The 10,320-nt window shown below is 35.4% G+C and overlaps 1 protein-coding gene across 1 annotated transcript in view; it reads left to right on the forward strand.

The window, feature by feature from the left end:
- Positions 1–7,689: 7,689 nt before the first annotated feature.
- The window catches only part of LOC106468754 (TNF receptor-associated factor 4-like), a 57,474-nt gene continuing 54,843 nt past the window's right edge, over positions 7,690–10,320 (forward strand). The window contains exon 1 of the mRNA XM_022397117.1: positions 7,690–7,836. The gene's annotated coding sequence lies outside the window, so the exon portion shown is untranslated. The remainder of the gene's footprint in view (positions 7,837–10,320) is intronic.

Below are 10,320 nucleotides of genomic sequence, written 5' to 3' on the forward strand. Positions count from 1 at the left end.
GTATTAGAAGACATAAATTACTCAGAACTGTATGATCGGCTACTCAGAAGATACAATTTGACGTATTAGAAGACATAAATTACTCAGAACTGTATGATCGGCTACTCAAATGATACAATTTGACGTATTAGAAGACATAAATTATTCAGAACTGTATGATCGGCTACCCAGAAGATACAATTTGACGTATTAGAAGACATAAATTACTCAGAACTGTATGATCGGCTACTCAGAAGATACAATTTGACGTATTAGAAGACACAAATTACTCAGAATTGTATGATCGGCTACTCAGAAGATACAATTTGACGTATTAGAAGACACAAATTACTCAGAATTTGAGTAGCCGATCATACGAAGATACAATTTGACGTATTAGAAGACATAAATTACTCAGAGTTTGAGTAGCCGATCATACGAAGATACAATTTGACGTATTAGAAGATATAAATTACTCAGAACACTAACCTGACCTGGGTCGGCAAAAACAGCCATATTCGCTGACAGTTGACTTTGTTTTTCCAAAATTTTTAATAACTCTTGCAAAATGGCGTCGAGGGTAAAACTTAAGTAAAACAGCACATTCCTTTTTTTAATGACGTATAGTGAAGTAAATTACAAAAAAAAAACTGACTAAAATTCAAACCATTAGAGTCGAAGATGCAGCCTAAAAATTAAAATCGTTGTTCAGTCTGTTTCTAAATTTATCAGAGAAATATTCAAGCTTTTTAAAATTTATCTTTCTTTGTAAATTTATGGTTACAATGAAATTCAGGTTTTGGTTTTGAAGTAGCTGGTTAATTAAAAAACAACTGTTAAGTAGAAAAAGATTTATAATTTTTTTTCTGGTTGCAAAGCTTTCGTTGTTGTTTTTGATGATTTTTATGGTTGTTAATAAAACCTAGTTTGTGCTATCATTATAACAAGCAATCTTAAATTAGATTTTAATTTTTAGCATTTTTATTGGCAAAATGAAATAACAAAAGTACACTCGGCACTCGGGCTACTCTTTTATCAACGAAACGTGCGATTGACTGTTAAGTTATAATGCCCCTACAGCTGAAAGGGCGAGCATGTTCGGTAACGGAAGTGGAACTCCTGTCCCAAAGATTACGAGTCGAGTTCCATGACCACCAGGACAGTCGGCACAGAAAGGTGAAACCACGAAAAATGTGTGATAATATAATTAATTCATAAAATGGACATTTGTTTTTGTAATTTCATAAATACTTACATATAATACTAGGTTAAAGTCTAAGACTTGAATATATATATCTATGTAATAAAAAGTGGCAAATTCAAACTTACCATGGGCCTCTGGGATAAACAAGTTTCGTTTTAGATCATAGAATTTTATAGCTTTTTTTTTAAATCTTCATCTGTTAATTTAATCAAAAAAGTTCTCGCTCCTTCAGTGTTAATCGTTACGTGTCACTGGTGACACAAGGTTTTTCACTTTATCACCCGAAGTCGTTACGTGTCACTGGTGACACAAGTTTTTCACTTCATCGCCCAAGCGTTCGGCGACATTTGGCTGTCACCCGCAGCCATTTCTTTCACACCCAAATAATCAGACTAACGTTGCAAGTCTTTCCGAAATATCCGAGGTTGCCCTACAATTCTCGAACACAAAAAATAAGTCAGGAATTTTTTTAGTGAGAAAATTGACAGGTCATTGACACGCGAAAGAGAAGCTTTACCTTACCAACACTAAGATCTCTGAAAGATAAGAAGTTTTTGAACAGGTGCCATGAAGTAAGTTTTGTGAGCCTTAATGTTTTCCACGCATAGACATTTTAAATCTCCCTACAGCTTTACTTTTTTCATTTTATACATTATTAATTATGAATATTTGACAATTTGAACGGGCAACAACCGTTGTACGTCTTTGCCTGGATAGAAAAAGTTATCACTGTGTATGTTAAACGGATGTTACGTTAGAAAAAAGCAAAGACAAGGAGTTGCCAAAGTTATTATTATCTTTTTATTTTTTTACGAATGTATGTAAAAAAATATTCGACAAATTATAGCATCTTTATCTTGTTTAAAGTAATACATTTATGTTCTCTAAATGAAACTGCATTAACTGTATTTATAATAATAAATATTACAGGAAAAATATTATCTTTGTGACATGGGAGAAATAATGCAACAGCTAAAAAGCTACGGTAGAGAGGCGAAACACCCCCTTCTCAACAACAGCAGACTTCACAAATTATTTCGCCTGTAGGTGTAACTTTTAAAAGTTGGTACATTCGACTGTGCCCCTGCGTGCTAGAATGGTAAATGTTAAGTTTGAAGGTGAAGGTTTTCGGTTTTTGAATGTTAAAGGTGGATAAAGTTCAATTTCAAGCTCAAGAGACAAATCATCGAATGTGAAAGGAGAGCTTCTGCCAATAACACAGGCTTGTGAATTTAAATTTATGAAAGTTGTTTTGGTTTTAATAACGGATTTTCCATAATTCAGCTACGCAGATTTCGAAAATAATATTCCTTTTTTCTATCACGTAAGGATTTTTTCTATAAATCGGGAAGAAAAAAACTTTTACTTAGATCAAATTATTATTTCGTTTACCACAATGAACATTTTATATTATTATGTTTGTTAACAAAAATGCAAACAATCTGAAGAAAAGGGAAGAGCATTGATGTCAAACGAATATGCATTCTCATTCATCCTGATTTTTGTGTGTGAAATCTATGCTTTTTGGTCTTTCTTTTATGTATTGTGTTATGACGTTTTGTGAAAAATCTGTACGTGATGGAGAAAAATTGATATCATTTTCGGAATCAGCGTACAGGAATTATTGTACAACATGTAAAGATTTCAAGACAATAAAACCATCGCAGGCTTGTATAATGCAATTAGTGCATCGTGTCTGTGTACTGCGGAGTTGAGGAAGGTTGGTTTCACTATCAATATTTCTTTTCTTTAAAGATGGTAACTTATACCTGAACATTCAAGTTTTCAAACAATTGCAAAAACAAAACATAAAAGTGTTGCCATCTAGCAATTTGCAGTTTCTAAAATTTCTTTTCATTTTGCCTTCAGGCTGTTGCCTTGGCAGGTTTTATCTGCTCTGGTTTATTACATTTCTGGTCAGCTTGGCTAACTTACTATGCCTGGTCAGCTTGGGTAGTTTTATTATACTTGGTCAGTTTGGATGTTTTATTATGTCTGGTCAATTTGGATGACTTACTATGATTAGCTTGGCTAGTTTTATTATATCTGGCCAGCCTGGATGATTTACTATGTCTGGTCAGCTTTGCTGGTTTTATTATACCTGGCCAGCTTGGATGACTTACTATATCTGGTGGTAAGTTTGATTGGTTTTATTATGTCTGGTCAGCTTGGCTGATTTACTATGTCTGCTTAGCTGGCTAGTTTTATTATACCTGGCCAGCTTGGCTGATTTACTATGTCTGGTCAGCTTGTCTGGTTATATTTTGCCTGATCAGCTTGGATGATTTAGTATGTCTGGTCAGCTTGGATGGTTTTATTATGCCTGGTTAGCTTGGGTGGTTCTATTACGCCTGGTTTGCTTGGCTGATTTACTATGTCTATTTAGTTGGTTGGTTTATTTTGTGTGGTCAACTTGAAAGGTTTTATTATCTCTGTTCAACTTGGCTGATTTATTATGTCTGGTCACTTTGGCTGATTTTATTATGTTTAGTTAGCTTGGCTGGTTATTATGTTATTAAGATTGTTTATCGATTTAATTTAGCAGACAAGACATACATCTGCTTATGTATCTCCGATATCTAGGATAACATTGAGGACTTGTAACTCCAAAATTCGGGGTTGTTTCTCTGCGACGGTCTCAGGGCAAATAGCCCATTGTGTTGCTTGTGCTTAACAACAAACAGATAAACACAGTTATAATTTGAAATGAGACAAAACGTGTCTCTGTAAAGATTAAAACTAGAAATCTGATCCTTGACTTCTCTTATTTTGTAAATGACCTCATGAGCTCTTTGTCAAGAACCAACTCTCCATCATCCCCTGTTCGGACGTAATTCATGATAAAACTGTTTAAAACTGCGACTTTATCTGTCTTGGGACTAGCTTTTATCTGATGGTTTTGAGTCTTGATACATATATATAATTTTAACAATAAATACAATTTTGTGACTGATATTTTTGAGGCCCCTTTCGAAAGAACGAACATTCTTGGAACACATTGTATGAGTCTTTTTCTTCTTCTTAATCTTAAAAGATATTTAAACATGTAACTTGTCAGTTGTTAAATCCAAACGTTCAACAATTTGTCCTGAAGCGTAATTTACAATCTTATAGAGCAATCAGAGTAATGGTACTGAAGTAATAGCATCTACATCATAAGATAAGGATAATCTAAGACACAACAATCGTTGTAATATCATTTAAAGGTATTATTATCTAATCAAGATTTTAATATCTTTTTTTCCGGGCAGTTCTGAATGTCGCTTATGTTTTTACTGACCCAACAAGGCTAAAAAATTACCGGGATACAAAATTAGATGTATGCAGGCTTGATGGGAACTTTTTTGTAAACGTGACAGAATAATTAAGCGGGAAATTGCTGTTGCACTGAAACAAGTCTTCACATAACATACCTGCTTTTTTATGTCTGTTGAAGTTTGTCTCATTTGAATTGACAAGATAAAGTTGACAGGAAAATTATCACAACTGCATTTAATGAAACGTACAAACCGAAACATGTTTATATAAATATCAATAGTTTCATATCGTCGTTGTTTCTTCTAACAATTGCTTAGTATATGTAAATTTTAGACGCCGTTCTTGACCAAGAAAATTCCCCTTTCGTTGTGGTTCGCGAATCTTTCTTGGTACATAAAACATTAGTTATATTCCATGGATCCAGCTGAAGATTAGACTTCAGATTGGAACCTTGAAATGCGTCACCAGGAAAACAATCAAGCAAGTCTCAACTCGGTCAACTATTTACCAGTTCTATCTTTTCATTCGAGTCCCCCCCCCCCCCAGTGGCACAGCGGTATGTCTGCGGACTTACAACAACGCTAGAAACTGGGCTTCGATACCCGTGGTGGGCACAGCACAGATAGCCCATTTTGCAGCTCTGTGCTTAACTATAAATAAACAAAACCTTCGTTGCATATTTTAACATCGTAATTACAAATAATTCATAATTATCGCTTAGGTATGAATAAGAAACCATAATTCTCAATAAATCCGCCCTCGTCGTAAAAAAAAAGACTAGTGAACGCTATGATATTTTATAGTCTAATCAACCGCAGCTCAAGACGCTAGAACAAAGTTTATTGTCTGAGGGGGAGAGACAAAGCTGAGTGGATAGTGAGGAATACTTCTCAAAACTTTACTGAAGAAATAATCAATTATCCTTACCTTCCTCTACATTGTTCAGTAATGAAAGTTTCCTTACAGTCCAGGTGCTCACCTTTGTCAGGACGTGACGTCACAATATATGGAGTAACACATTTCCTGCTAGTTAACATCACACCTTCCTGCACTACTCAAGTTTGACTGACAAGAAATAGAAAAAAATAACGGAACTCGGTACTGGTTTCCAAAATAAAATAAGCGGTACTCACCAATCTTGTGCGTGGTTTCGGTATGGCACCAATCTTCTGCGTGGTTTTGATATGGCACCAATCTTGTGCGTTGTTTCGGTATGGCACCAATCTTGTGTGTAGTTTCGGTATGGCACTAATCTTGTGCATTGTTTCGGTATGGCACTAATCTTGTGCGTGACCAACATTCTTGAAGATTTGCCCTGTAATTGCTGATAATTTGTATCTATTTGTTTTTACACGGACTACATCTGGGCATTGGTAAAAGGACAGGCTTTAATCAGCTCCCTAGAAAGGTCTTCAGCATTAATAGTTGGTTATGAAAAGTTAATGTCTGATGATGGGTGCGTTCTCCTACAATATAGCAATATACTGTACTATAATTCCTGGAGTTGTGCGTAGCCCAATAGTTAGTGTGCCAGACTGTGGGACTGAGAGTCCATGCCCAAGTCCTGTTACTACAAAACAAAATAACGTCCCGCACTTTGTGGCCGTGGGTACGCTATAAGAATGACAGTCAGATCCCACTATTCAGTCAGACAAAAGTAGTTCAAGAGTTGGTATTAAGTAATGTGAGTAACTGGCTTCCCTCTAGCCTGTAAGTTCAAAATTAGGGATAGCTATGTGCAGATAGCATCTTGTAGTTTTGCGTGACAATTCTAAAATAAATAAACAAATAAGAGTAAAGTCATTAATAAGAGTAAATAAGAGTTAATAAGAGTAAAGTCAATTTAAATACAATTTGTTTTTCTGTACCTCTATTTTGTTTAAAAAGTATTTATTGAAAAATAAAACAAGGAATTGATAGAAGAAATATTAAATACTTAATTTATTTTAATCATTTCATGAAAATGCAAATATTTTCATAGAAATCATTCAGTTATAATTCTAATAAAAACAGTGACTTTAAGTCTTTCTTTTTGCAGGTCACCTTGATTTACTGAATAGTGGCATAAATCAGCAACTTGATTTGACAATTGTATGAAGATGATGTTTAAAAAAAATCATATTTCAATGTTGACTCGTGGTAAAAACCTAGTTTTCTTGTAACTATAATTTTCAGATTGTCGTAATATGTGGTTTGGTATTCAGTATAAGCTAATATGCTTGTATTACAACTTACAGATGACACGTTTTTCTTTTAAATATAAAGAACGAGTTAAATATTTGAGTAAATAACATTAACACCTCTTTACTGACACACCCAGAGGCGTCACTAGGTGCTTAAAAGATCCGAGGCTGGGATTTTCTGAGTTTCAGTATGATATCGATAATGGTTTTTTATTCTGATTCGGGGCATTGTCAAATAGAATCGGGTCATGTGCCCCGTGTGCCAGCCAGTGCCTAGCGACGCTTCTGGACACACCACATAAAATTAAGTTTAAAACAGAAAAGGTTAAAAACGATTTCAAAGCAATTAAAAACTAATGGTTAGAAATCTGCCATACGTTTCGACACAAACGAAACATATGGCAAATTTTTAACCATTGGTTTTAATGATACTATTTTAACCTTTTGTGTTTTAAACTTAATTTTTGTCTGGTGTGTTACTAAAGTGGTGTTAATGCGTTTGTTAGGATTAATGTTTTCTGTGGAATGCTTGTGTGTTTTCAAACAGCGACTAGCTAGATCGTCAGTTGATCAAGATTCCAGCTGATCGTTGTCCCACGTGCTGTATGCAGGTGCTTAGCACACCAGGAGGACAGGGATCATATGCAAAAAATTGATTTTCTTTGCTTGTTAAACAGTTCTTTGTTTGGTCCATCTGTTCACATGTAAGATTGAGCTGTGCCTACATCTGGTGTTAGGACACAACAACAGAAGCCCTAAAGTTTGAACTATTGCAATGCCACCAAAGGTACTCGGGTTCTGGCATCTATATGTACACAAAGATGTCTGAATGCGATCGGGCCACGTGCAGGACACGTGGCACCGTTTCCGCCCGGTGCAGGCGGGTGAGGGCCTATATGTAATCAGGGTATCCTGTAATGCTTGAATGGGTAGCCGACAGCTGGGTTGCATGAGAGGGGTTTCACTCAGTTCTTTGTCGCGTGGCGCTACATAGAAGACTTTGCGAATACATGCACACCTCGCCAGGTGGAGCACTGCGCGCATACACATCTCTTCAAACATTAGCTGACCGTCAGCTGTTGGCCTCACATGTCGCCTTTCATCTCTAGGCTGTCGTGCGTTTTGGTTTAGTAGTCTGATGATGGAGTGCAGAACTAAAGTCGCGCATGTAAGCCACAAGAAGGTGTAGTCTTTCTCGAAGAAGTAAAGTTGGTGAGTCTCTCTAAGTCTAAGCCAGGTCCTAGAAATAAGGTTTCTTTAACTTTAAAAGTATGTGTGTGTGTATGTATCTATAGTTACATAAAATGTTATCGATTAGATCGATCAACAGTATTCGTTTCTGTAAGAATCTCTCATAGCAGTTAATAATGGCTTTTAATTCTTGTTTTCACAATCCATGGCTGATATAGTAGATTTACAACTTTTTCTTTAAGGAAATGTGTAACAAGAGTTTCCGAGATTTTGTTTCAATATAAAAACAAAAGGAAATCCCCAATAGCCTCGGCTCTTTTAGGCAGGATTAGATTAAATTATTCTATGATACCTTTTCCCACCCACTTTTTATTAACTATATTTTTGTGCGCGAGCAACACCAAACGTGGGGCGTGCGTATATCCGATTCGACTTATATCCGATTTAAGGGGCCCCAAATTCCAATCAAGAGTAGTGATAAAAGTGTTCCACACCATCTTTCAAAGCGATCTCAGAATAATTTCCTACAACTTCTAAGCAATGAAGTTCTGAAAAATACTGTTACTGAAATTAAAAGTGCCAAATACTTCAGTGTACAAATGGATTTTACTCCTGATATATCATATGTTGAACAAACATCTATAATTTTGCGATACGTCAGAATTGACAAAGCAACTAGAAATGTTGAAATTAAAGAATCCTTTTTTGGCTTTTTTGATTCTGTGGATGTTACAGTTGAAGGTTGAGCATCTATGACCTTGACATTATGAACTACCGTGGTCAGGCTTTTGATAAAGCAGCCAACATGAAGAGCAGGTATAAAGATGTGCAAGTAAGAATACTCCATATTAATGACCTAGTTTGCTATGTACTATGTGCAGCACATTTTAATGTTCTACTCTGCGATGGAGCAGCAACCAGTTTGTATTGTAAAAAAATATTTGGAATTTTATAAAGACTATATACACTTTTTTCTGCATCAACAAAACCCTGGAACATTTTATGTATTTGAAAATAAGTGTAAAATCCTTGAGTGATACAAGATGGGAAGCACGTATCGACCCAGTCAAAGCTGTCCGGTTTCATTTTAAAGATACCTGCAATGCGTTAAGTGAAATTATTGAAACATATGATGATAATGTAGCTGTCTCTGAAGCAAATGGTTTGCGTGAAAGCATTCAGTCTTTGCCTTTTCTTGTTTCGTTATTTGTTTCTTATGACTTATTATGTATCATAAATAAAATTAATAAACATTTGCAAAGTACGGAAGCTACTTTGGAATCTGCAAGATCTTTGATAAATGCTGTTAGACTTCAAATTGGAAAATTGAGACAAACTAGATTTGACTCTGCACAATATGAAGCGAAAGCAGCTGTTAAAGAAGTTGGTGGTAACCCTAATTTTCCATCTAAGAGACTACACAAAAGAAAAAGACAGTATGATAAAATTTCTGACGATGAAACTCCTTGTGACCCAGAACAACACTCCAGAGTTATACTCTTCAATACGCTAGTTCATTATATACTGATGCAATTTCAAGAGCGATTTAGTAAAATTCCCAAAATAATGGGTCGCTTCAAATTCCTTCAGTAAAAACAGCTCCAATGGAAACTTAGAGCAAGCAGCAAAGGATTTTCAATTTTCATCCAAAGACATTGGTTCTGAAATCATAGACGAGTTAAAAATTCTAAAAAAACATTCTGAAAGAAACGAACTATACTGAAATTCAAACCATAGAGTTATTAAGGTTTTTGGAAAATGGCGGATACGATGTAGTTTTTCCAAATGTTGTTTTAGATCTCCGAGTTCACCTAACTTTGTCAGTCACAGTGGCTAGTGCTGAACGTTCTTTCAGTAAACTGAAATTAATAAAATCATATTTGCGATCAACAATGATTCAAGACTGACTCAATTCCTTGACTGTCTTATCAATTGAGACAGAGAAAGCAAGACGCTGCAATTTGGAAAATCTCACAGAAGAGTGGATCGGTGATAGTGCAAGAAAATACAATTTCACTTGAACTAGAATTACGTAAGTTCGTTTTCTTTTTCATTGCTATTATTGCATCTGCTTACATTTTTTATGTTTGAAAACTGGATAGATCATACTAAAATTGAGTTTCACATGCATCATGCTTGGTTATATTTTTCGTCTCTAATCATCCTCTCTCTTATGTATATATATATATATATATATATATTTCATTTCATGTACATTGTAGCAGGGGGTCCCACCATTAATTCTTGCACCCTGGCCCCCTATACTCTAGGACCGATCCTGTTCATCAGAATCTCTACAAGCCTGCTTTCAAATTTAAGTTCTTTTAGACAGGATTAGAGTAAATTAATTTATGTGATCTTGGGCGTGGTCAAATATATCAATCGAAAGGGTTTAACTCCTTGAGTCCAAAACTGTAATTAGATCTCAAATCGGTCAAGAAATTGTTTGTTTTGAATTTCGCGCAAAGCTACACGAGGGCTATCTGCGCTAGCCGTCCCTAAGTT

This window comes from Limulus polyphemus, unplaced genomic scaffold (genome assembly GCF_000517525.1).
Source record: "Limulus polyphemus unplaced genomic scaffold, Limulus_polyphemus-2.1.2 Scaffold3149, whole genome shotgun sequence".
NCBI lineage: Eukaryota > Metazoa > Arthropoda > Merostomata > Xiphosura > Limulidae > Limulus > Limulus polyphemus.